This window comes from Dinoponera quadriceps, unplaced genomic scaffold, assembly GCF_001313825.1.
Source record: "Dinoponera quadriceps isolate SergipeBrazil2010 unplaced genomic scaffold, ASM131382v1 scaffold1750, whole genome shotgun sequence".
Lineage (NCBI taxonomy): Eukaryota > Metazoa > Arthropoda > Insecta > Hymenoptera > Formicidae > Dinoponera > Dinoponera quadriceps.
The window spans coordinates 416313-439321 of record NW_014556445.1 but is presented as its reverse complement, the minus strand read 5'-3'; the positions used below and the strand labels follow the sequence as shown (position 1 = coordinate 439321).

At 47.4% G+C, this 23009-nt stretch overlaps 1 protein-coding gene across 1 annotated transcript in view; it reads right to left on the bottom strand.

The window, feature by feature from the left end:
• LOC106747495 (protein tiptop) overlaps positions 1–22998 on the bottom strand; it is a 93318-nt gene extending 70320 nt beyond the window's left edge. The window contains exon 1 of the mRNA XM_014625062.1: positions 22741–22998. The gene's annotated coding sequence lies outside the window, so the exon portion shown is untranslated. The remainder of the gene's footprint in view (positions 1–22740) is intronic.
• Between the last annotated feature and the right edge of the window lie 11 nt (positions 22999–23009).

Genomic DNA, 23009 nt, shown 5'->3' with positions numbered 1-23009 from the left:
CGCCCCTTCTCTATCTTTCCAACCCGTCTGCAACTTCTGTCGCGCAGAAACTTTTTTTTTCCGATTCATTATATTAATAACCTAATTGAAATGCTCCGAGAGCGGGATTCTCAAAAAATCATAGCACGAGTGCGCAGAAAAAGTTAGCCTTGAATCAAAAAACGTAAAATTATAATCACCTTAGGAGATTTTTCTCGATTGGAAGATTAATTTGGATTCGATTGAATTTGCATTGACGCAGCGTATCACATGGATTGAATTCAGGAGAAAAATCTCCGAGGAATATTAGATTCTTTTGCTCGTACATGAGAATATCTGTCTTGTCTTAAGCCGAATTTTGTTTCGGTATGTTCACTTACAGAAATACTTTTTGACGAAATTTTAAGTCAACATTACACTTTTGTTTTACTACAACACTTGACTACAATTATTTGTGTTTCTCTGCAACATATAGGTTTCTATAAATGCCACTTGTGACACTAGCTTATATCGCATCATATTTTGAGCGTTTGAGGGGACCGCGTTCCGGAGAGCTCTTAGCAAATAAAGCATATTCATTCATTAATTCATTTTCATCGTCAATATTCAGAAGGAAATCATCCGACTCCACTGGCAATCGAGTTATACGGCGTAATATGCGAACCTTTGACAACCGCGCGGCGTTTTTGCACTTAACACGTTTCTAGCACGCTACAATTAGCGCGCGCGCGCGCGATCGCGGCGATTGCTGCAATGCGCAAAAATGCGAAAACAAGCAATTTCGAGTGCGCGCGTACGTATCCACTAAAGCGTATAAAAATATGCCAAATGTCGAAACTGTGTTAACATACAAAAGGAACGGCGGGTAACCCGTTTAATTAAAACGCGCGACGATTATCCGTCGGCGTACTTTGATAACGATCGGCCGTTGGTAATTCTATTGTATACGATCGCGCAGTGCCGCACGGCTGCACCACGTTAGTTTCCATTTTACGTGGGAAAGGCGATCTGAAGGTGACAATAATATCACCTGAAATTATTATCGGCGTCGCAATAACGGGGGCGAGGTCCGCGCGCGCGAGAGAGCCGTACGCGCGGTACAATGTTCGTCAATCGATCGAGCCCGCCCGCCTATCAATCAACCTTGTCAAAAATAATCGATCGACGTGACAATTCGAAGCTGACTCGCCCGGTGCCGGCGAACCAGAGCAAACACCAAAGTAACCAATCAATCAAACCAGACCGGTCACGCGTTTTCGTCCGACTACGTAGCAGCAGCAGCGGCGGTAGTAGTGGTGGTGGTGGTAGAACGAGTCGCAAATGTACAGGGTGACACTTTTGTATTTAATGTACTGCCGGGCGCGCCGAGCCGCGACGTCGGTGAAGTCGGGTGACGCGATTTTATCAATTATCTCCCCGACTATTACGCACCGTCGCTCTCCCGCCGGTATTAAATCGGGCGCGCGATACGCGACGTTATCCGACTGCCGGCGCGCGTAATTTGTTCTTATGCGATTTACTCGTTTACGTGTTGCGCACGTGATACCTTTGTTACGTTGAAATATCGATCCGCCGTGGCTTCAGGGACAACGGAATATTATTTCTGCCAATGCTCGATACGACGAGAACCGCGAGCGCCCCGGTATCGCGCGTCTTTATTGCCTCGTATCGCAATCTTCGCTCGTCGAGATGTTTAATGAAGTCGGCGCTGCCGTCCAATCACCGGAACGGGAGGTGACAAAAATTCACCTCTCCGACATCTAAATAGACGGCCGAAAGTGATCTGAGAGTGACTGAGGCTGTTTAAGCAGAAAACTAACTCTTACCTTTTCAGATTCATTTTTGGATAACTTAAAATATAGCAAATCTTTTTTTTCACAGTACGGTTTGAAAGTTTATTTTATATGAGAGGAAAGATCGAAAGCACGAGCACGGGAGAAAGGAATTAGCTTCCACGACTAAAAATTAGATCCCACAGGTAAAAATTAGCCGTCGGTGTAAGACAACTGAAATTTAGCTGATTCGGCTAATTTTTGTACCTGTATTCAGCTTTTTGTTTCCACAGGTAAAAACTAAGTGTGATAAACTAAGTATGATAACTAAATTTCAGTTGTATTATATGGACAGCTAACTTTTTCTCCCATGAACGATATAAGTATTCTTTCGGAACAGTTTTATTAAGAGAGATATTACATTTCACAAATTAAACGGCAGCTCAGGAAAATAATGATCCATTTTGAACGATAATGAATCTTTTAACGACTTGTCTGGAAGAAGTGGCGAAATGTGATTTAGAATCGACGACTAGATGGCGACGTTGGGAATCGCGTTGTTCGTATGACCGGTTTTTCCTTCTTCCGTTCAGAGTCTCGCGCTCCGTAAGAAGAGAGAGAGAGAGAGAGAGAGAGAGAGAAATTAGGAAAATAGCCGCGAGCCGGTCGTATCCGACAGACGGCGGGATTTTCGGCATCCAGCCGCGTCAGCGCGCGCCTCGAGGAAGCGTTCGCGATAGGAGGCGAATAAATATTCAACAGCGAGGCGGAAATTGCGTCATCAATTGGACTCAATTTACAATACAAACGCCGTACATCTCATTCGATCGCAGAGACACGCGCGATCGCTTAGAATCGACGAGCGTGCAAAGAAAGACATAACTCAATGCCAATGTATAGAGAAGCTGGCACCTACGCTCGCGCGTACCCGGCGCGTTTCCTTAACCCACGGGCCCCATTACAACCTGTCTCGCGGAAAGGGCAACCGCTTCGTGGCGACGTCAGCTCCGCCCAGACGACGACGTCGACATCGTCGCGTTTACGTACGTCGTTGTCGCGCCGTCATCGGCGTCGAGCTCAGGTGAGATCCGCGTCCTCGGAAGAGAAGGCAATGCTCCACTACCACCGCCTCCACCCGCTTGGAAACTTCCCACGCGCCCACAGCGTGGCACGTCGCGTCGCCGTGTAGTGATTCACCGGCTTACACGCGACTTCGGTACCGTTACACGTGTGTGGGCACACCGGGCTACACGTGTGCGCGCTGGAAGCGTTCCGGCAGGATCGTCGCCGCGGCGGTAGCGTCGGCGCTGCCGCAACTTGTACCCGCGCTACTCCCGTCTCTACAGTGCCGGTCGAAAGTCTGAGGCCGCTGAATGCGCGGAAGAGCGAAGAAGGCGCGAACGAGATCGACGGAGAGGAGAGAGAGAGAGAGAAAGAAAGCGTCATTTATTAGGCGCTCTGGGAGCTTCCACCCCCTTAAGCGCGTTAAAGGAAAATACCGCTTCGTATAATAATTGTCGCAAAAGGAAAAACCGGTGGATCGTAACACATTATGACGGGTAATTGTTTTATAAGGAGTAAAGTTGGGAATAAATGTACACTGGTATTATAATTACAATATAACATAAAAATAAAAAAAAAATGAAAGTTCAACAGGACCGATACCGAAATATCAGAGAGAGAGAGAGAGAGAGAAGGCCGAAAGGTAGCCGAGATAGCAAAGAAAGAAAGAGGGGGCGGGCAAGGTAAAGACAAGAAGTCGACGTCTCCGATTTCGTGCAGCTCTTATCGATAAAATAGCCCGTGCAGTTTAATAATCGATAAGATCCGTTCTCTGGTGTTTTCTTTCCCGGCGAGTAATTCGCAGGTGTTAAAGTTGATACGAGGAAGAAAACGATCAGTGTGAGGGAAGCAGGAAGAAAATCTCGGCCTCTGATACCTGACCATTTCCGCGAGTTCAGCCTTGAAATTAGTACACTTCGCGATATCCATTCTGCCGCAGCATTCTCTCGCCTCTTTTTGGTCGGCACTGTACACACCGGCTCGAGACATTTCACCACGTCGCTCCTAGAGATCCTAGCTTCTCCTCAGAATGCCGTCCGTCACGTGGAGAGAAAGAGAGAGGGAGAGGGAGGAGTAGAGGGGAGAGAGAGAGAGACACAGAGAGTGATCTACGCGCTGCGAGCCGCACTCCCGGCACCGTATGCACCGCGCTGACATAACGCGCGCAATTATTATCCGGCGTTATCAACGCGTCTCGCACGCATGCACGCACGCACGTGCGCGCATGAGGTGCGTAGCTGTCGCGCGCGATTACCGCGGGGAAAAGTCTGAATGAATGTGCCGTAACGTCCCGGCGACGTTTTATGGACGGAATTACCATATCGGTGCTGCGTGGGATAATCACGCGTCTCACGCGGCGTGCACTGAGAGCCGGTTGATCTTTCAGCGATCGTTAACGCTGTCGTCAAGCGCCGATCGATAAATCGGGAGAACGGCGACTGTCGGACGTAGGAACGCGATCCCCCGGCATTCGTTCGTCCGTTTCGCGAGTCTGATCAAACTGATTGATTTTTCCGCGTTAGTCGCGCGGGGTGAACACTTGTTAAATATGCGAGCGATCCCGACAGTAGACGTGTAGAATAGATTGAGCATCGCCATTGGAGAGCTGAAGCCAAAATCGAAGGATAATGATATGTCAACAGTAGTGTCAACTTTCTCTGTCTCACAGTAGGAGAGGACGATGTAGGAGAAACGGGCAAAAATAGTTTGGTACAGCGAATTTCTCAGTTACTATACGGACAGCTAAAAAATCGCCTACACGGACAAAATAATCTGAATGTTTTAACAAAATGTTTCGTTGACACTACCAAATTACTTTGCTGTCTATATATTCAGCAAATAGCAATTAATATTCCTAACAAATCTTTCTGCTATTCCAATAAATCTTTTTGCTGTCTAGTCATAGTAACAAAGTGAGAAATTTGCCGTGCCAGCAAAATATTATTTTCAGCGGAAGAATGAGAGTAGATAGTAAAACAAGGAGAGGAATAATCTGCGCTTAATTGTGTGAAAAGGCACATAAATAATACACCAATACATGTGCCCGTAGTTATCAGATTTATTCATAATATTTGTAACCATGTGTCACTTCTTCTCTTTCCTCCCCACCAACTGCACAATTAGACAAAGAAAGCAGTATTGTCTCTATTGTCCTCTCGAATGTCGGCTTCAGCCGTCCGATAGGAGTGTTCAGTCTATTCTACATGTCTTGGATTCGACGAACCGCGAGTGTCAATTATATCGGAAGCGCCGATAAAATTGTTCGTCGATAATATTTCTTCTCGAGAATTCCGCGCGAGTGATTTGACGCTTGGATATTTCATCACGAAGCGTCACTACTACTTGCCGTACGATAATAACGATGAGAATTATTATAAATTATCCCGTCATGTGTTTTACCGTCATGTGTTTTAATCGTGTGAAACCGTTTATCGCACTTAATGCGCAGCGAACGCCTAGACCTGGTATCATGTACTCATTCCGTGCAAAGAACAGGTGGATGTAATCTAAGCGTGAAGATTGAGTCACCAGCGCGCGCGGGCACACCGAGACGAAGCGAAGGAGAGTCGCGAGATATCGAGTACAAGTTCCGCAGGAAGTGGAATGATTCCGCGAAACTCCGACTCGCGGCGTCTTGTTCGCGCGCGCTGTGCCGAGATATTAAATCAATCGAATAGTTTTAAAGGCTCAGAAAAAAACCCGGACTTTTTCAATTTTTCCGCAGTTCTTTTCGATTTCTTTCTACGAAAAAAAAAAAACTTTCTTCCATTTGTTTCCATGGATTTTTTTGGTTTTTTTTCCGTGGAAAAATTAAGAAAAGCGGGTTCTTTAACCCTTGAATAACAAGATTGGGTCAGATCCGACCGGGTCCATATTCTAATGCTTCCGCGCACGCGCTTGTGAAGCGTTATATCTCAGGTATTTTACGATATTTTGCGATATTTCATTTACTTTTAAATATTTTCCACCTTATTGCAAGAATAAAAAGTGCTTAACCTGTTAACCAAGGAATTCCTTTTTTAATTACGCAACACGGACGTATTTATTTATACGTCCCGCTCGGTTAACAGGTTAATCGAAGAAATTAGTTGAAAAGAGTACAAAATGTTTCTACCGATCGGATCGATCTTGTCATTCATGTGACTACATGAAGCTTGTCATTCGAAGGTTAACCCTCCGTTGGTCGCAATATTTTTCACCCACGAATGGTCGCAAGGTGTATCCCACGTATGCACTAATTTTCTCATTATTTTCCCCTGCTTCTTGAAGTAATTTTTCTTTCATCAGCACTTGGCTAGCTAATGCATCAGTCACTAAAGTACATAAAAAAACAGTGAAAGACAAAGAGAGTAAAGAAACATTGACAAGGACGAGTTCGACCTTGAGGTCGTACAACGAGAGCGATACGTTGTAGCCTGAACGTATCTATTGGACGCACTTGCGACTAACGGAGGGTTAAAACCGTAATTTAATCGGGATCATTTCGACACGGAGCGTCGAGTAAGAAAATCGCTGCAATTCATTCTCGAGAATTCCGCGTCGACGAGAACCGTCACACGTGTTCGCGTCGACGCTTATTTGCAAGATTTTTCATCGACGCGAGTAAATCAAGGAAGATAATGCGAATCTGTATTTTTTCACTCGAAGCGCGAAAAGATTCTCACGTGGCGCGTGGATCGTCGTGTTACAGCCGGTCGTGTTGCTCGATTGCCATCATTACTCGGCGATTCTTTCTCGAGAGAGTAATTATATAATCCGGCACGCGCACGGGATCGCTCCTCGTTACCTCGCGAATGCGCGCGAGACCTCACGCGCGTACACACCACACGTGAAATTCGACTGCGTAGCATTCCCCCGCGCATGATTCATCGGGTATTGCGCATGCGTAAACGCGTGTATTCGCGCTAATGCGCACGGACACGCCGTCTTGTAAGAATGCGATAACTCGTGCGCGCGTTGTACCGCTGGATCGCACTGTCGAAAACCGACAGTGCGATTTTCAAGCGGCCGATTACGCGGTCAGCAGCCGTCGGTCGGAATTAAGGAAAATAGTATTATAATAATATATAGCACGAAGAAAGAGAGACGGAGAGAGAGAGAGAGAGAGTCTGCGTGAAGGCGCGTTTGCACGGATCAACGCAGCAATGATTTATGACGGAGTCGCCGTACAGAAAGGAAAGAGAGAGAGAGAGAGAAAGAGACACCCGCACGTCGCGTTGGCAGAACGCGTTTCTACGTTCTAGCATAGCGGAACACTTCTGTCATGCGAAATCTGGAAGGCAGTGATGTGAGTAATCTAGTGAGTGATTCACAGAGGAATTTTTCCTACGCCGCGGAGGCGGCGGCCACGGCCGTGGATTTATCGTCCATTGTAAACGCTTGCGCCAAGTGTGTCAGCCGGGTTTTTTGATCCGCGGAATTACCGTGGTGGACGTAATCTTTTCCCGTGACTTGAAAAAAATCTTTCGCGAGGAAAAGAGAGACGGAGGGGCGGAGAGAGAAAGAGAGAGAGAGAGAGAGAGAGAATTGTGCGTGGTGTGTTAAAAACGCGTGATTCCACGAACGGCGTGCAGAAGACGACCGGATGAGCACTCAGCTGACGAGAATTATACATGTACAGAATGTCTCACAACATGTGGACATAATATCAGAAGTGAATTCACGACGCAAAATTGACACAAAAAGTTCATATAAACATTTGTCCTTTCTGACTTTGTTCCCGAGTTACAAGCGTTTTCGTGTTTCACTAATTCTCGTTAGAAACTGAGCGCATAGCGCCTTCACACACTTTTATCTTTAAAAGAAATGCTCAAAGTGACCACACTTTGGACTTGAAGATAAGCTTTTATATTAAACGCCTTGTCATTGATTCTCTAATACGTTCGATTCCGGATATTGCTCTAATTCGCTGGCAACTTTCTTCAGCATGCTCGCGGAGTACATGAACATTGTCTATCGTTGTATCGTAAACCGCAGATTTAAGCGACACGTAAAAATTTGGTGGATTTAAATCTTAACAAAGTTAAGAAACTTAACAAGAGTTAGTGAAATACGGACACGTCTGTAACTGGGAAACAAAGTCAGATAGAACAAATGTTTATATGAACATTCTGTGCTATTTTTGTGTCATTCTTGAGCAAAACGTGGAAGAGGAGGTGAGCGGAGGAAAACGCCGTGGGACCGACGCGTTAACATGAGGGTTAATTAATAAGTTCATCACGCCGGAGTCGACAACATTAGCGCACTCGCGTGCACGCACACGTAATGCGGAATCGCGGATATCTCGCATTCGAACGTTCAACTCTTTTACGCAACTTTTCCTACGCGCGGACCGCCGGGAAAGCTGTGACGAAGAAAGCGGTTCTATCGAGCGCGCTTACGTCAGCGACGTATTTTCATACGTCGGGCATACGCGAGCCGGATGGAGCGATGACGGATCGTTGTAATGACCGCCGATACGGCGCACTGACTACCGACTAATCGAGATAAAATTGTAATCGCTGCAATTAAGACGGACATAACAAATCGGCGATTTCTCGAACGAGCGGACGAACGAACGCGCGTTAGTCGCTCCGTGTCGAATAATCCGCGTGTACTTTCGAATCCTGCGGAGCCAGCCAGACCGACTGGCAACGGCTTCAGCGGCCGCTCTCGGCAGGGCGTCAAAAACGCGCTCGACGCGTCGAAGTAACAAGAAAGACCTAAGTCAAATAGCGTTACGTAAAATGCGAGCGAGAGCGCGACACATATACATATACACACACATCCAGTGGAGGCAAATGCAGTTGAGCTCTCGAAGCCCGCCGCCGTGTGACGGGGGCGACAATTTTTTACTCGGCGAAAGCGCGACGAAGACAAAGGGGAGGAAACTGCCGGAAACGCGACAGCGGTACGCGCCAGTTTTATGTAGATACCCGTGTAACGCGTAAGTTACGACGGAGCCCGTCAACTTGGCGGCTTCTTTGATCGATGTGGCGCCCGCTACGCTGCCGCCGGCAGCCCGCATCAAGTGCTCCCGTACGTAAGACGTGCCGATCTCCTCGGAATTTCTCGAATTTTTCAGCCGCGGACGGAGACCAACGGAAGTACATGCATACACACACGCGCACATATCACGCGTACGCCGCCGTTACGCGTAACGTGTCGTCGTCATTGATATCACAATTTTATCAGACGAGCGGATACCACGCTGTGAATTAACCTTGAATATCGTTCTGCCTGAGGTAGATAGAGGAATGCGACATGTCACGTAGGTCTAATTGAGAAAAACGACGTCGTGATCTCCGAAAGTCTAATCTGTCCGAGAAAGAGAGAGAGGGAGAGAAGAAAGTTGAGTGAAATTTAATATAATACTGGAGTATATATATATAAGTTGCCCTTTAAGTTTATAATAGTTTATACAATGTTTGCAGGTGGCTAAAGATATATAACGTCAGCATTAATATTACGTAAATGTGTTGACACGATTGAAAATCTATTGTTCACGTTATTATGGATTTTTCAGTAACGTCAGCACACTCAGCCCATTTTCGGAATACAGCCAAAGAATATCAATAGCAAGCCACAGTTATAGCCGCGTGCACAAATGAAAAAATTATTAGTACAGAGCATTCAGTAAAGTGCATGGATTTAGTGTAAAAAAAGAGGAAAAGATATTAGAAAAATATCTAAAGCAAGTCACTGCAGAAGGCCGCAATGCGCGCTCCGCCAGGATGGGGGATTTAATATATTCAACGCAAAGAGAAACACAATCCTATAGTTGCTATAACACGTAAGACTTTTAAATATAAAGAGATCAAATAATTCTGTCGGTCGACGTTGGCTCAATTGACACTTATATGAGTGAACGCAAATCAACATACTATTTATGATCGAAGACTTGTATTTTAACTAGAGAGAGAGAGAAAGAGAGCCGCTGCTATGTAAACCGCACGCTATGTAAACCCATATATGATTCTGATATTACGCTGATGAAGCATTATGTCACCGCCTACACCTACTTCTTTTTCACCGGTGCGTTTGTTTGCACGACTGCGTCATTCCGCGCGGACGAATGAGGTAATTAAAAGCGGACACGGTTATGTTAATGAAAAGCACAAAGAATACGTACACATACTGTCACTCGTTATTGCCCCACGATGTCACAATTACCCTCCCCCCCCCCCGGGGGGAGGGGCAGCAATTATTTATTAATTAATCTGCCCAAGAGAGAGACGCGCGACTATACCGACAATGTCGATCGAACGTGGCGAATTCGCCGGCGGGTGAGATCGAAGATGCTTTAAACGCGGCCTTAAAGTTCATCATCGAGTTGCACAACGCGCGGCTCGTGAAATCGATAGCCATCGACGAATGAAGAATCCTTTTTCGCGCGCGGGCGTGCGTTAATTTACACGATTACATAAAACACCCAAAGAGGCGGGAAAAGCGCGGCCCCGTCGACACCGGTCTCCATTATTTACCGGAGAAATGCCACCTGTCGCCGGCTCCACCGCGCGAGACCCCGTCATCATAGCGCGTTACACTTCCGGCCGGATTAAACAGCGGATCGCATGGATAAAACTGAAAAAGGCCGTTAAAGTTACACTGGGAAAATTCGTGGGCTCATCGGCAAGTAATAGAATTAATATTGAATTATCGGTGGCGGGGGATGAGTGCGACAGAGCCGCAGGCGGATGAAGCTGAGGGGGTGTAGTGAGGGCGGAAAGAGAGGAGGGAGGGGGGGGGAGGAGTGAGAGAGGGAGGAGGACGGCTTTTCAGTTAGCCGTCGACGCATTGTTTTTCACCGAAAGCACCGTCGTGCGGTCGGGCTCGTTATCGATAATTAAAAATTGTCAAACGCACTTTGGCGCGGCGCATCACAGCCGTTGCGGAGGCCGGTTGAAAGTAGCCCGCGGGGCTCTACTCACCGAAGGGCGAAGGGACTGAGACAGAAAGAGAGAACGAGAGAGGCCGGCGCACTGTTGCGCCGCAGTGTGTGTACAGTTGCGCAATCATTAGCCGGTGTATTATTACTCGCCTGGATATTAATTGATTTCGAAAATACAATTTTCTGTGCGAATGATCAAAACGCCGCGGCTGCTGCTCGACCCCGTCCTGACCGCGTTATGCCTCGGCTCCTGTGTGCCTACATCATCAGCATGCCTCTAGCGTTTGCTTTTCCGTTTAGGCCGCGCGATCCTCTGAGCGGTCCCCGCGTGCGGGAGGGTGCTCTAAATGAACGGATGCGGTATGAAACGGAAAACAAGCGGGAGGACAATGGGGATTCTACACACAGTGGGACGACACGCGCTCGCGACGTTTACTCGTCGGCCGCCGACGCGATAATGAGATTGTTAATCGCCTGCATAGCGGAGGAACAGAAGATGTAAATGTTGAGGAAAAAGAAAAAAAGAGGCAGAAAGAGAGGCGATAAACATTTTAACGTGTGAGACTCGGCTCGCGATGCAACGGATCGGACGGATGCGGTAGCGAAAAAGAGAAGCGGCTTCCACGGCAGGCGAAAATTAGCTGTCCATATAATGCCGAGATTTAGTTAATTCAGCTAATTCCTTTTGTCTCCGTACTTAGTTTCGAGCTCCCACGACGAAAAATTACGTCTGGTAACTGAATTTCAGTCGTACCACACGGACAGCTAATTCCTTTGTTCCGCGGGGTAGTTTCAAGAACGCGCGAGGTTTTCTTGTTAATCACAATTGACCCGTTTGCTAATAGTTCTCGCGAAACGGATGGCGGATTTAGTCACGGTACGTTGAAAGTGGGAGCGGAGAATTGTAATCGACAGAAGAGATCCCGTTATCTCGGACGGATGGGAGATCCGCGTGACGAGGAGCGCGCGACGAGGCAACGTTGTGAAAAATCGAGCAGCCACGGAGGGTGAGGATCGCGTGTAAATCAAAAGCGTTTTATTAGCCTCCATTTTATTCAGATTATCGCGACGGGAGAGAGAGAGAGAGAACCGAGCCGACTGCGCACTTTTCATCCGGGGAGCGCGCACGGCAAAAACAGAGTCGTCAGATCGAAAGGTACACATTGATCGTAATTCGAAGTGCAGCGATAACCTTTCGCGGCCATTCGTCGTGCGGCACGATTGCACACACGCGCAATCGGTGCGTGAAAATGGAAATCGAGCGAAATGGATTCGTTCGCTCAGAAAAAGCGCGTGGGAGGAAGGAGGAGGAGGCGGCGGTGAAGCGGGAGGGGATGAGAGAGGGGAACGGCGGCGTTCGGCCGCGCGACAGAGATGCGGAATTATCGAAGCGCCGCCGCTGGTCGCGCCAAATTAGCGCCATCACGGTTGGCTAATATTTTTTTTTCGCGTCCGCGAAGGACGACGGACATTCGAATTTATTCCCTCCATGATGTATATACGCATCGAGATAAAACAGATCGGCCGTTTGTCCAAGTAAGTTTTAATCGCTCGCTCGCGGATAAGCGTTTCGATGAATCGTCGCTCTGAGATTACGCGCGTATCGAGAAGCGCTAATCCAAAGTGTTTCATCAGAGACGCATTAACGAGAGTCATCGGTAATCCCCCGCGTCGCGAAAGTGTGACAGTCAAGAGCAGTGTTTGACGTTAAAGCGCGTCCGACTAGTTTCACGACTCTCCTCTTTTTCGTCTTCGGATGTAAAACGCTATTCGTTAGAACGAGTGAGGATCCGTCGAAGCGGGTCGCCGTTAAGACCTGACCTTTCATTACGGTTATTAACATCGAAGGACACCGAGGGAAGACGCATCTCCCCGCAGCAGGAGCACGCCGGAGAACGCGCGCACACCTGCGCTCATTGAAACGTTAGGCGAGCGCGGCCGACAGGCGCAGCGCCGTTTCTGCGCCGGTTTACAACTAGCGGTCTCGTTCGTTTACCTTGGCAATAATCTCGTCTTTCTTCCCAGGACTTCGTCCGTGCCTCCTTTCGACAGATATTCGTCCGCCACTTACGAGATCTTTACGATCGAGCGAGACGCAAATGCGCGCGTAAAGTATGCCCGCGCGCCGTGTCGGCTCTTTGAACTGCACGGCGCAAACTGGACGAATGCGAATACTAATTAACTTTATCGATAAACCCGATCTCGCCTTCTCTCTCTCTCTCTTTCTCTCTTTCTATTTCCCCCTTCGTATCTTTCCGTGTCTACCCAAAGTACCGAGAGTTTCCTTTGAAATAGCGATAATTGAGGGGTAACTCCACGAAAGTTACTTATTGTTAGTCGTTGCTTCATCATTCTGCTGGAAGAAAGAGGAAACGAGGGGGCGGGATGCCGGACGAACAAATCTGTCGTTGTCATCATACTTCGGGAAATCACGATTCCTGATAAACTTCGTAAAGCCCGCTTAAATATAATAACGAACGCGGACTCGGCGAACGTTATTACGGCATGGCGGGCTCGATTTTTCCCAGAATAATTAGGTATCCACCGCTCGCTCGGAATTTCGCGTCAGACGCGATGCTCCTTCGCGCAAAAGCGAAAATCGGACGCCCCGATCGACGACGGAATTTTAATACGTCGAGTTATGATACTCTCATTGTGTGTCTCGTCCCAGTTCTCAAAGTATAGATTTACCATCGGGTGTCAAACAGGAACGACTGTCGCATGTCGCGCTGACGAGTTTTCCCCGCGCTCACGCTAAAGGACAAGTGCCTCTCTCTCTCTCCTCTTTCTCCCTCTCTATCTCGCTCAATCACTCTCCCCCTCCTTCGTGCTCGCCCATAACAAAGTCATACTAAAGGTATATAGAGATTTGCTTGGCCGGGCATGGAGTTCGCCCGCGACCAACGAGCTGAGAAGGGAAGATGAGGAAAACGTACGGGCGAAAAGCGGAAAGGAGAGAGCAAGAGAGAGAGAGAGAGAGATAGCTGAATGAAAGAGGTAGACACTGCCAAAGGGAGAGAGCGAGAGAGAAAGAGAGACGGAGAAAGAGAGACAGTGAGCCCCCGAAGGCCCGAATATCGATCTCATACATAATTAAATACCAACCCGGCAAAGCATCACAAAGAGAGCTTACTTCAGCTTTGATCTGCTGACAGACGGGCCCCGTCATCGCGGACTTCAATAGACGGTACTGGATCGCGGGGGTGTGCTATTGACATGTATGCGCGTACGTGTATGTGTGTACGTTTGTATGTGTGTGTGTTTTTCTCGCAGGCTGTTTCAGCGCGCGCTCGCACGCGGACGGAGCCTGTTTACGGATCCGCGCACTCGCGCGCGTCCGCGTCCTCGTTAGCCGCGCGCGCGTTTACACGTACATCGGTGTGCACACTTACACGGACGGGAGAACTACTCCCTTTTGCATCTCGCATTAGCTATCTAGAAGCCGTGCCGTGCGTCTGTGCGCCGCAGATTCGAACACCACTGGAGAATCTATCGATACACGTTAAGGTAGGATGAGAAAAAGGCGCGATCGGAAATTGCCGCGAGTGAACAATGCGGCGAGAAGAGCTCGCAGAAATTGGTCAAATCACGCGCGCGAATACAGCGAGAAAGAGAGCGTCTCTTTCTCGCGCCGCTGAAAATTTTCGAGGGCTCGCATTCCGGAATAGAAACGTATCTAGCCGGCTGAATCGAAAGCTAATAGCTAGCTGTACTGAGAAACAAATATGTAAAAATTTATTTGCGAGAGATACATAAGACTTATTTCATGAAAATGAAGTTTATTTCTGTGAAATAAACTTTATTTCGTCAAGCCTTATATATATCTCCCTCTCTCTCTCTCTCTCTCTTCCACGAATAAATTTTTAAGTACTTTCTTCTCAGTACAGTAGATTCAATTTTCTAGCTCGTTAGTAGTTCGTTACTGGCTGATTATTCCCTAAAATGTGGGATCGGTTTTCTAACCCAGCCATTACGTGTCAAATATGATAGAATAGATGGCGCTGTCTGCTCTGAAATATATAACGTAGATACTGCGTACTTTCGGCATTAGCATTTAAAAACGGAGTAGCAAACGAAAGCTCCGTGCATGTTGTTTCATAAAAATCTTGAAAAGAGCAAAAGTGAGCGTTGCGTTACCGCCTGGTAACTAATCAACAATTTTTCATCCCCGTAACTGTAACTTCATTTGTTTAACCGCCAGCCGACTTATTTATCGAGTCATTATCTAATCTCAAGGAGAAATGAGCGTTACATTAACTGACTAATAGCAACGTTAGACGCAAATTTACAATCTCGTGACTAGACAAGGTTCAATTTCTACTGGAATTATTTCAAGTCACCATTCACGCGAACGGATCGCTCGCGAAAAATGCCCACGCGTTAAAACGCGACACTAATAAATGAAAACGCGCTCGGGATTACTGACTTGCAATTTAAATGGACCGTATTATATATGAAGTTTTTCACGGTTCTCGCGATGAATAGTTTTAACGATGTCTATTAACTGTTCATTTACATACGCGCATGTGTCTCATTAACGTTTCACACAATGTCGCGTTGACACCGGGAGAGCGCAACGCGCGCGCCTCTTATTCGGGAAGTCCTGCGGGCGCGCTTCAAAGAGGGCCCTCTGTCGCGGCGACATTGGCAGGTGGGCTTACAGCGATTTCATTATTAATCCGTTCGAGGGGACTAAGGGGAACAGGCTGTATATGTATAAAGAGTGTACAACAACTCGACTCTCGAGCATCCTGACGGGTCTTCATGGACGGATAGGCGAGTTGACAAGCAAATAGCTACAAGGGAAGGGCACGGCGAAGGAGGGCGCGCTCTGATCCTCCTATATACATTCTTCTTCGTCCTTCCTACGCTCTCGCCTTGCCTCCTGCCTGAGCACGGTGTGTCTTTAAAAATCCGGCTGTATCCTTTTAAATTCAGCGTATCCGTTACGTCAGACCCGTCAGGACGGATCTGTCAAGGCAGATTGATCGAACCGAGCGTGTCGCGCCGTGTCCGATCACGTGGATATAAATCCTACACACTTTTTACTTGCTATTCAAGAAAAAGAGAGAGAAAGAGAGAGAGAGAAAATGTGTAACACGCGCGAGTCGTTAGCGCGCCGTGAACGAGGAAAAAAGGAACTTTTTATTCGCAAACGCGCGCGATTGAGCGCGAACGTCTCAATTATCTTATTGGCGCGACGATTCTTGCAAGAGCGCGCGCGACGAAAAACGGAGCAATGACAGGAATAGATATTTCTCTAGCCGCGATATTATTACCGGCCGTCCTCGCGTTAAATTACGATGGCATCTCGAGTACGGAGTACGTCATGCAGAAGAAGAAGAAGACGAGGGGGGAGGTAGGAGGAGGGAAGACGAGAAAAAAGAACCGGGCTATAATTACCTTCGATCCGCTGTTATCCACCGACACATAAAAGCGGAATCTTAATCCTCCCATCATTACGCTTACGAAACTGACTCATAAATCAACAGAGTCGTAGCACTCCCTATCGCGAACGCGGACGAACGTGATGCAACGCGCGGCTCTCCGGCCGGAGGAGGAACGACTCTGCGCGCGCGGACGTGGATTTACGACGACGACAAATTTTCGCCGTGCATTCCCGCGCGAACCGATCGCTGTGCCGCGATTAGACAACGATTTGTCGAAATTCGCGACGACCGAGGACGTAGTCGGTCGGTCGGTCGATCGATCGACAAGTACAACGAAGTGGACTGCACAGGTGCGAAAAACGGTTGATAAAAAAGAACGACTTTGAATAAATGGAGAGGAAACTTGGCAAAGTCGCAGATCAGAAGGATCGCTATGAGACTGAGATAAACGCCTGTGCACGGAGAAAGAGGCTTCCTTGGATTTAGTGTTTGTTTGACTTGGATTGGTTGTCTAATATAAACAACATAATTTAATATCAACTATCGTCTTGTTTGAATGTAAATATTGTCTCGTCAGAGTAAACTATGTTGCCTGATAGAGGAAACAATATTATTTCGAGGGAAATAATATTTGATTTTCAATGAAAAATTGATTTCATTATATATTGAATGTATTGTTCCATTGAAAAAAGAAAAAAAAGTTCTTTAATATTTTTCCAACATAGCGTTACTTTTTTCAAATAACTTATTACTTGTGACAACTATTGTCATGTTTGTACGAATAGACCAACGAAATATGTTATTCGACGTAAAGATACTTATTGTTTGAGAAGTTAAATAATTCTGTTTTTGTCGAATCAAACATCTGTTTATTCGCTCCATTCCAAAAGACAAATTTGTCTCAATTAAAAAAATGTATGAAATGCAAAGAAATTTTTTTCTGTGTGATATTGCATTTGTTCAAATGTTTGTATTGCATGTTTTCGAGTGTTTCTTAAAAAGAAAAAACGAAATTTTTCAACTTTTGTGAAATGTGAAATTTCTTCGCAGACGAAACGGATATCGTCAAAACTCGAAAGTTCACTGAGCGCGAAAAGAGACAGCGGCTATAAACGGCGAGTTTGCTCAGCATACCGATAAGACTGTGGTATCTCACGGATTAGATGACGTGTGCGTCCATCATGATATATTTTCCAATCTAAAGAGCTTTTCTCACAAGTTGGACATATTTTTGTATAAATCCAACAGTTTTTGTACATATTTAGCGATTCCATTTCGTAAAATTGGGAGACTTAACACGTTGACTGCCACGGAACTTTTCACGATTCTGGTTTGAGAAGCCAATTTGATTTAATCAAGTAATGAAGCGACGAGATAACTCGTAGTTGGCGTCCTGGGTAAGTAAACAACCTACGAGATATCTCGTAGTTGGCAGTCAACGTGTTAAATAGGAAACTTAAGTCGAGAAAATCGAATTTTCGTTTACGTTAGAGTTATGCATTTGGAACTACACACAGCATCAATGATGTCGCCTACGCTAAATCCAGGAGAACTATGTTTATCCTTTCAGACTCGACTCGATCAATTGCGATTATTGAGTCACGAAGGCATTCAGGTGACGCAGATGATAACAAATTAATAGTCTCGTGAATTAATTCGAGGACCAACGGGATGCAATAAACAATATGTATGGCGAGGTCTTTTCGGTTCTCATGAATTTATAATGACTCGTCATACGTATGTCGGGAGCGTCTCACGATGACACGACGGATTTAATCGCGACGACCGGTGACGTCATGTCCGTTTCATTTCGAGTCGACGAATTTCGGGCCGCGTGACCGATGGTGAGTAAAACCTATGTATATTTATGGATTCGCACGGTTATTCTCGTTCTAATCACTGAGTCGACGTTCGAGACCGCGACTGAGCCGCTTAATCGTTTTTAAATAACGCGGCCTATTAAAAACCTGTTATTTAATTAATGACGACCGTGCAACGAAATTTATCGTCCCGCACGGTGTTTGTCACGTCGAATTGTCTCGTAAATATCCAGCAATCACCACCGTGTGCGTGTGATGCACAATAAAGCGAACCATTCACCGCGAGTCAGCATGCGCGAAGTTGGTGGAAAAGAAAAAGAGGGAGAGGGAAAGAGAGAGGGGAGACGAAAGCATAAAGAATGCATGGCGACGATATTTACGCGTGTACGCGCCAGGTATACTTAAAATTTTTTGCAACTTGTACAGAATCAAGCACACAGATAAAATATCACGCAGAAAAGAAAGGTATCTTTCGATATAATACAATTTTTTTGATTGAAACAAATTTGTCTTTTGGAATAGAGCAAACGAACGAATGTTTGATTCGACAAACCGGATTACTTGGTTTCTCGACAATAAATATCTTTTTACATCAAATAACTGATTTCTTTTGTATTTTCATCCAAACATAACAATGATTGTCACAAGCGATAAATAATATTAAAAAAGTAACACTACATTGGAAAAGTATTCAAATATTTCTTTGTTTCAGCGGAACAATATTTAATATATAATGAAAAAAAATATATATTTTTATTGAAAACCAAGTATTATTTTCTCTACCAAACACGATTTACTCTAGTAAAATATTTTCATTCGAACAAAATGACATTTGATATTAAATTGTGTTGTTTATATTAAACAACAATCCCAAACAAACACGAACATACTAAATCGAAAGGGACCTCCTTTTTCTCCGTGCTTTTTCAAACTTTCACCGATACGGATCGCCGCGGGATTTTAACTCGACTTGGTTGCAAATTTTAATTCGACCTATTCGCTGCACGGAGCCGGACACACGGATATCCGATGAAACGTGGCTTAAATTAATCGATCGCACGGCGATTAATCGGGGATTTTATTCGCGTAAGCATAATTCAATCAAAACTGGAAGCACGGTAAACAGCTGTCAAGGAGCCTCATCTAGACAGGATTTTCAAGCGATTCCTACGAATCTCTAGACGCGTCTGTCTCTCCCCCCCTCTCTCTCTCTCCCTCTTTCTCTGTGTAAGCATCACCATGCGCCTGCTTCACTTCACGCGGACACGCGCGTCCCGCATACGTTAAACGTCATATTAATACGGACGCAGTATGCGAACACACCTCGGTCTACGTGCAACCCTAGGGTTCTTTCTCTCCCTCTCTTCAGGTGTCGGGAGGAGGAGGAGGGGGGATGAGACTGAAATAATAAACTAATTCACATTAACGTTTACACCGAAACGTCGAGTGCGAGCGTAAACGCGTTGGTTAAAACAACACGCGCGCGAAGAACGGAAGTTGTCTCCTTTGTGTCTCGCTGTGTTTCTTTAAATTGTTAACGCGTCGAATAGACGCGTGAAATTGCGGGGAAAGTGAGAAATTTTACGGTGCGAGAGAGGGAGAGAGAAGCCTATCCGGGGGGAGACACCCCGTTTTAATAAAACTCGCTATACGAGCTTACTTGCTAACGAAGTCGCAATCGATCGCTCGCGACGCACGATCTTCTTGATCGTCCGTCGATCATTCGGGCCCGGCGAACGTCGCCTAATAAAACGAAAACGCTCGATCGGAATTGACTCGAGATCGCCATCGACAGAAAGAAAAGGCATAACGTCGGGGATATGCGCGCGGGGGAATAATCGCGAATCATCGTGTGGAAACGCGCGTCGAACGTCTCGGCGCGTTAATGCACCACTTCTGCGAGAGGATGGAGCAAGAAGATTGACAGGCGGGCTCTCTCCGATCGCACTGCCCGCACCATATTCGACTCGTTGCATCCCGTTAATTGCGTCGCGGGCTCTCTCGACCCGAAATAAGGTTAACGATAAATACCGCGCGGTCGCGTCGTGTTCCTTTCGCCTCTCGCTCGAACTACCGCGCGCGCGCGCGCGCGACTCGCTCCGTCCGAGCGTGATGGAAAGGAGAAATAAGAGAAACACGGAAAGAGAGGGGGAGAGAGAGAGAGAGAAGAAGGAATACCCTGGGTGAAAAGCAGGCTGAACTGTCGCTCGGCATCGAAGGCCGCGGCCTGACGTCGCGGTGGATCGCGATCGAAGCGATCCATCGTTGTGCCGGCACCACACCGTGGCGAAAAATCTGTCGTCGATGACGCGCTTTCAATCCCGTCACCGAGCCCGGACCCACTTCGGGTGGCTTCAGTAACGCGGACTTCGCAATTAAAACGCACTGTCAACGCCAGCGTTTACCGCATCCATCAGCCCGAAGATGGAAAGCGTGTCAAGAAGCGGCCCACCCTCCCCCGGCCGGCGGGTGGCAAAAGGGTGGAGGCGTCCACTCGAGCGCGCGCCCCCGGAGTGCGCTCGCTCAAAAATGCATTTTTCAGGCGTGATATCGATGAACTGACAATTAGCGCGGATATGGGGTAAACCACACGCGGAGATACATGAACGTGTTCACTCTGCGGTGCGCAATGCGTCACGCTTGACGACGGTAGGCAGCAAGGACAATTGAAGACGGGAAGGACTCGCGGAGAAGTGCCGGATTAAAAAGGTTTCCGACCTCCCGTCGCTCGTACGGCACGCAACTCGTCGATCGGTGCTAACCGTAACTCGTCGAGTTAATTATAGCCGTGCACTCGAACGTCGAGCATTGACGCCGCCGAGCTGCTTTTTTTCGTCTATCTTTATTACAGATAGTATCTCGTCATTTCGCGGAAAGGGGATGAACTCGGGCAAAGTTGGCGCGAATTCCATTAGCGGTCAGCATGGGCCCTCAATCGCGTCTCTTAGGTCCGTATTAACAGTTGCTGCTTGCGCAACTTGCTTCGGATGAGATACTCAGATTTGAATTCCGGAGCTGGATGCGAGTTTTTCAATTGGACAGCGTTTAAAGATGCAATGCCAGATGTATCATACGATTCGACTGAAAAGCTCAGATCCAACTTGGAACGGAAGTCTGAGTATCTCGCACGAGATGAGTTTCAAGAGACGACTATTAACCTTGAGCCACGTATCGGAATGAAATTCTTAACGAGTAAACTTTTGGTGAATCGGTGATCCCTTAATTGCTGAATTTCTCACGGAAATGGACGGTCCGGGCGGATGCAAACGCAAACTGTCATTCCCCATAAATACTCACGGCGATTTAAATTGCAAATAATCGATCTCGATAGATTGAATGACAGCATTTGTCCGTGAACGATATATACATATATATATATATATCGGAGAAAATTTCTGTTTTGACGTCAATCTACCTTCGACACGAAGACGTGACGTCACATGTGCGCGCGTGCTTGTGTGTACACGTTGGAGTATCCGGGCGCACACTCCGCCGTGAATAAGACTAATAAGAGTGATTTTTAAAACGCCATAAATCACACTGTCCGACCGTGCGCCCGTCAGCCTCCGTCCTATTCAGCCTAATAGCGCGACGAATTCGATAAAAAACGCGACATTTGCCATTCTAATCGGCGCGCGTATTACGATGCGCGCGACGTGACGTACAATCACACACTGACATTTTACCAATCACAATTCGACCCAAATTGAAATTAGCCCGTCAAGTACGTGTCGATAATGTCACATTGCATATCATATCGATATAGCGGTATTTTACAAGGTTTGAGCGCTTTATACGTCACTCGCGCCATAGGAAATCAGGGCGTTTTTATCCTGACAGCTCTCGTAAGATATTCCAGAATAAGAGATAGCGCGACAGAGAGTGGGGGATGGGCGAAGACGGGAGAGAGAAAGAGGAGAGCGCGCGACAGAGAAAATCCGAACCACGGCACGAGGACACGGGACGAAAATAGAATCGCGCGCGGTGCGCGATTTAATCCACGATTCCACTTTGACGCGGCCGGCGTACGCTTGATCGAGGTTAACGCGGCGCGACGTTCATTTTCCGAGGGGGTAGAAACAATGCGCGCACCGCAGACGATCCTGCATGCACGAGGATTACACGCGATTCCGCCACCTGCTGCGCACACTGCACTTTTGTTTATGCAAGCCACGCGCGCTCGCCCGTGCGATCCGCGGATTTTTTTCATTCGCCTCTCCCTCAGAGGCCCCTCAGTACCAATTACTCGTCACTTCTCGCGCGATTTTTCGCGCGGGATCGGCGGCTCTCCCAAGGCTCACTCGGCCGACTTCTTCGGAGAACTGTTCGCGCAACACAAACGTGGCCGCGATACTTCTACCAGTGTTTTGCACGATCCTCGAGAATAGACAGTGGAAAGGGACGATAATTTCGCAGGTGCAGATCTCCCAAAGTGAAACTTTACTTCGGCACTTGGACGAACTCCTCATCGACTCCGGGGGGAGGGGAAGCTACAGTCGCGTTTCGCGCGAAATTCGCAAAAATGTCATCTCCTGCGACAGAACTCGAGAAACTACACGGAACACCCCCGGTATCTCTGCGTTCGGGTGGTAAACGTAACTCCTCCGACGTATCGCTTCCCACTGTTTACTCTCCAGCGTTTGAATGGACCGTGCATGAATGGCTTCATTGTCCTCGCCGTAACAGCAGCACTCGGTGGACGAGCGTTTCGATGCGTTCACGCACGACTCCCGGGACGGGCGGGTAGGTAGGCAGGACAGGTTATACGCGCGCTTTCGGACGCCGTGAGCGCAACGTGACGCTTTACCGCGCATACCGGAAACGCATGAATCACACAGCGCACTCACCACGAAGTAGTGGTTCCACCGAGCAGGATACGTCGCTCCCGACGAGACGTCACCGCTGACACCTCAGACGCTCCGTACGCCGTAGTCCAGCGATAGTGACAGGAGTAACGCGACGTCGGCACGACGTAGGGCATCGGGAACGCGCGTGACCTCCGCACCATATCACCACATCATCCCCGCGCCGACGACACGGCTAAGACAACAGGCGCTCTCCCTCTCGTTCACCACTCACTCAACTTTTCCCGTCCTCCGGATCACTCGCCATCCGC